Here is a 5,380-nt window from a genome sequence, read left to right as displayed (position 1 = left end):
TTTGGCTCTTTGGTTTTGCCGCATTAAAAAAATGCAGTATTTTACAGAGGAAGATTAATGTTTGTTTACATCCTTATGATCCAATTGAATAATTAGAAAGGCTGAATGTCCCACTCCTGTTTTCCCACTTTCATATTTACATCACAGGCTTTAATGTAACCTAGATTTAAAAAGGCTGGAGCTATGCCACAACTTTTCTAATGTCAGTACGCCACTGATAGAGCAGTGTTTATGTAGTACCTATAACATGATAAGAGCAGCTCAAGGTGCTTTCCAGCAACATGTAAACGGCTACTGAGATGTTGGGCAGGTGATGTTCGGGAGCATTGTGAAGTAGAATAAGAGGTGGGAAGATTCAATGAGGAAACTCCGCAGCGTAGAGCCCAGACAGTGGAATGCACAGCTGCTGTGGTGGGACAGTCCGTTTCTCTTATATAGAACATAGAACAGTACAGCACAATACAGGCCCTTTGGCCCACAATGTTGTGCCTACCTTTAAACCTCACCTAAGTATCTAACCCCCTTCATCCCATATATTCCTCTGTTTTAAATTCCTCCATATGCTTATCTAGTAATCTCTTGAATTTGACCAGTGTACCTGCCTCCACCACCGCCCCAGGCAGTGCATTCCATGCCCCAACCACTCTCTGGGTGAAACGTTCGTCCCACATGTATGGTGGTGAAGGGCAGCATTTGTTGTCCATCCCTAATTGACCCCTTGGCCATTTGAGTTAACATTGAGTCTGGAGAGCACAGCCAGCAGAGCTGCTCCCTCACAGCTCCAGTGACCCAGATTCAATCCTGACCTTGGTGTCGAGTTTGCACGTTCTCCCTGTGACTGGTTGGGCTTCCTCTTGGCGCTCTGGTTTCCTCCCACAGCGGGTTTGGGTTGGTAGGTTAATTGTCCCTAGTGTGTGAGGGAGTGGTAGAATCTGAGGGGAGTTGATGGGAACACGAGGCAAGTAGCCTACAGGGAGAACTAGTGAGGGGCTGGGATAGCTTTGTGAGCAGGCATGGACTTGGTGGGCCAGATGGCCTCTTCCTATGTTGTAAGGAAATAGGTCATATCCTGGATGTGTGTACAGTAACGCAGACACGTGAGACTGCAGGTGCTGAAATGTGGAGCTAAAATCAAACTGGAAGAACTCAGCAGGTCAGGCAGCATCTGTGGAGGCGGAGGGGTGGTTGACGTTTTGGCTCAAGACCCTGCATCAAGATTGTCTCGGCCCGAAACATGGACCATCCCTTTGCCTCCACAGATGATCTCTAACTCGCTGAGTTCCTCCAGCAGTTTGTTTTCACCTCCAACTTGATCACAAGACAAGGGAGCAGAAGTAGGCCATTTGGCCCATCAAGTCTGCTCCAAAGAAAAGGGAAAAAAGAAATGAGAAATTGGAGGGGGGGGGGGCAAAAAAAACACACTATTCTAACCCCAATTTCTGGCCTTATCCCCATATCCCTTGATACCCCGACTATTTAGATATCTATCTATCTCTTCCTTAAATGCCTCCAATGATCTGGCCTTCACTGCTGTACGTGGCAAAGGATTCCACAATTCACCACCCTCTGGCTAAAGAAATTTCTCCTCATTCTGTTTTAAACCTGTACCCTCTAATTCTAAGATTGTTCCCTCTGGTCCTGGACTCACCCACCAAGGGAAACAGCTTGACCACATCACTCTGCTGCCATAACTCTCTGAAAACTGATGCTATAACTCTCTGAAAACTGAAAAGGTGGCAATACACCAGTCACTGGGAGCATCAAAGGGTGAGCTGTGACTTACCTCCATTCCTCAGAGTTCAATTGGACAGACAGGTTGTAACAAGGCTACACTGGGCCAGTAGAAGCTTCTTCTCGCATGTCGACACCTCACATCTACAGGGACCTGGAAACTTCACGACCTCGAATCTGTTGAGAGCTGTAGTCGGCACTGCTCCCCCAAGCCATCCTATACATCCCAAACACGGGCTACCTCCTGCACCCACTCTCTTCCACTTCTTATTAATCTCTCTGCTCTGCCGATTTCTAAGGATTTTTCTTGCTCCTCCTGCAATTTTCAACAATTGCTCCCAGGCATCCTGGATACATTGAGAGAGAGGGATGGAGTATACATGGGAGTGAAGAAGGCCATTGAACAAAGGTGGCCATTGTGCACTGCAGTCAAACTTTCACCCTGCAACACCAAGGATGACCCCTTTCCACACCATCCCCCTCCTCCCTACTGCCTCCACTTTCCCATCCACCCTCACAGACTGGCATCACTGACTGAGGAGCAGCTTCCCCTGGTATGCAGTTCTTTCCAATCAGACCAGTTACAACTTGGGAGCTGTCTGCACTCCCTTCCACCTCCCAGCCGCAATCCTTTCTCCACCTCTCCCTTGGAATTGTGTGCCTGTACAATGCTTCATGTGCTGCCCGGACTTGTAGGATAAATTAAGCAGGAACCTTTCATGAGAGATTACAACCAAACAACTAAACATCAGTGAAAATTACCCAGTGAGAATTGTCATCGCTAGGTAATGCAAAACTTAGAGAACACTTTCCTGTTCCAGAATGGTAGCATTAGGATAGGTTGATAAGATAAGATTTCTTTATTAGTCACATGTACATCGAAACACACAGTGAAATGTGTCTTTTTGTGTAGAGTGTCTGGGGGCAGCCCGCAAGTGTCGCCACACTTCCGGCACCAATATAGCATGCCCACAACTTCTTAACCCGTATGTCTTTGGAATGTGGGAGGAAACTGGAGCACCCGGAGGAAACCCATGCAGACATGGGGAGAACGTACAAACTCCTTACAGACAGCGGCCGGAATTGAACCTGGGTCGCTGGCACTGTAATAGCGTTATGGTGACGAGGAGGTGTACAGGAGTGAGATAGATCAGCTGGTTGAGTGGTGTTACAACAACAACCTTGCACTCACAATTGATTGTGGACTTCAGGAAGGGGAAGTCGGGAGAACACACACCAGTCCTAATTGAGGGGTCAGAGGTGGAAAGGGTGAGCAGCTTCAAGTTCATGGGTGTCAACATCTCGGAGGATCTATCCGGGGCCCGCCAGCAGCTCTACTTTGTTAGGAGTTTGAAGGGATTTGGTATGTCACCAAGGACTCCTGCAAGTTTCTACAGATGTATGGCAGAGAGCATTCTGACTGGTTGCATCACCGCCTGGTATGGAGGCTCCAATGCACAGGATCGCAAGAGGCTGCAGAGGGTTGTAGACTCAGCCAGCTCCATCACACACAACCCTCCCCGCCATCGAGGGCTTTTTAAAGAGGCGGTGTCTCAAGAAGGCGGCATCCATCACTAAGGACCCACACCATCCAGGACATGCCCTCTTCTCATTACTACCATTGGGGAGGGGGTACAGGAGCATAAAGACCCACACTCAACAATTTAGGAACAGCTTCTTCTCCTCTGCCATCAGATTTCTGAACAGTCCATGAACAGTATCTCATTATTCCTTCTATTTTGCACTCTTTATTTATTTTGTAATTTATGATAATATTTATGTCTTTCCATAGTACCGCTGCCTCAAAGCAACAAATTTCACGTCATAAAAGTCAGTGATAATAATTCTGAGACCAGGCGTGTATTCCCTTGAGTGTAGAAGATGAATGGGTGAACTAATTGATGGCTATAATCTGATTAAAAGGATCAACTAGTTGTCTATTTCCTCTGGTGGAATCCAGAGCAGGGGCGTGTAACAAACTGGCCAGGCCATATCGGAGTGATACCAAGAAGAATTACTTCCTACAATGGATTGTTGAAGAGTGGAACATTGTTCCCCAAAAAGTTAGAGGTTTGGTATTGTATGGTAATTTCAAAACAGGTACGTAGAACATAGAACAGTACAGCACAGAACAGGCCCTTCGGCCCACAATGTTGTGCCGACAGAGCTATTCCCTCCTACCTACAGAATGTCCATATCCCTCCATTTTCCTCTCATTCATGTGCTCATCCAAGCCGCTCTTAAAAGCCCCCAATGAATTTGCCTCCACCACCCTATCAGGCAACGCATTCCAGGCATCCACCACTCTCCAGTAAAAAAACGTACCCCTCACGTCTGTTCTGAACCTACCCCCTCTCACCTTAAATGCATGCCCTTTTCGTAGTCAATGATATGGGTTTTGGAATCAGAATCTCTGATCCAACTTTAGGATTATTACCCTTTGGTGTGGACTGTCCCACTACCATTTTCTCTGTCTACCCTTTCAAATCCTGGTCAGTTCCTCAAGTTTATCGTTCTACCATCTCTTCTGTGCTCAGAAGAACTTGAACCCAGTCCCCACAATACACTTTCATAATTTAACCCTGGAAATACTCTGGATGAATTCTCCTTCCACAGATGTGAGTTAGCTACTGGGGGTAGTACATCATAGAAGCAGATCCTCCAGCCCACTGCGTCTAGGCTGACCATCGTGCCTATCTATAATAACCCCACGACTGTATTAATTCCATATCCCTCTAAGCCTCGCTCAGATGCCTCTTGTTAATGTTATTGTTCCTTCCTCCACCACCTCGTCTGGCAGCTCATTCTAGACGCCAACTACCCTTTGTGTGAAAAATTTACCCCTCAGTTTCTCTTTAAATTTCCTCCCTCTCACCTTAAACCTATGAACTCTGAGGTGACGTGACCGAGGTATATAAAGTGCGAGGCATAGAGAGGGGAGATTAACTCAGTCTCTCTCTCCACAGTCGCTGCCTGACCTGCCGAGTGTTTCAAGCGCATTCTATTTGTATAAATGAAAAACTAACACAATGACTGTCATAAATGTACCCTAGTACATGTGACAATATTAAACCAATTTACCACATTACATTCTTGAGCCTTTAATTCTATCTCCCTCGGTTATTCCATTATTGTCACTTCAGCATTTCTTCTTGCACCACTTCAGACTGCACTACAGTCTTTGCACCATTCTCTTGTTTTGTGCTTCTTGTTGTATTTTTTTTTACCTTGTATACTGTTTAATCTGTGATCATACTAACAGGCAGGGAATGGAGGGAAATAGACCATGTGCAGGCAGATGGGATTAATTTATATTGGTATCATGGTCGGCACCAGCATAGTGGGCCGAAGGGCCTGTTCCTGTGCTATACTGTTCAGTGTTGAATGTTATAGTGATGCCTCACAGAAGCAGCCTTCAAATTCCAACCATCAAATTCCCATTTTACACTAATCTCATTTGTTCCCCCCACATTCTAATCAACTCTTTTCCCCGCTGCCCCCCCCCTCAGATTCTACCACTCACCTACACATTGGGGACCATTTACAGCAGCCAATTAACCTTCAAACCTTCAGGTCCATGGTATGTACTGCCACTCACTGATCTCAACACCCAACTCCCTAATCCAAGCCCCAACCCCTGATCAGCTTC

The sequence above is a fragment of the Pristis pectinata genome, chromosome 1 (genome assembly GCF_009764475.1).
Source record: "Pristis pectinata isolate sPriPec2 chromosome 1, sPriPec2.1.pri, whole genome shotgun sequence".
NCBI classification, from domain to species: domain Eukaryota; kingdom Metazoa; phylum Chordata; class Chondrichthyes; order Rhinopristiformes; family Pristidae; genus Pristis; species Pristis pectinata.
This window is presented reverse-complemented; position numbering follows the sequence as displayed.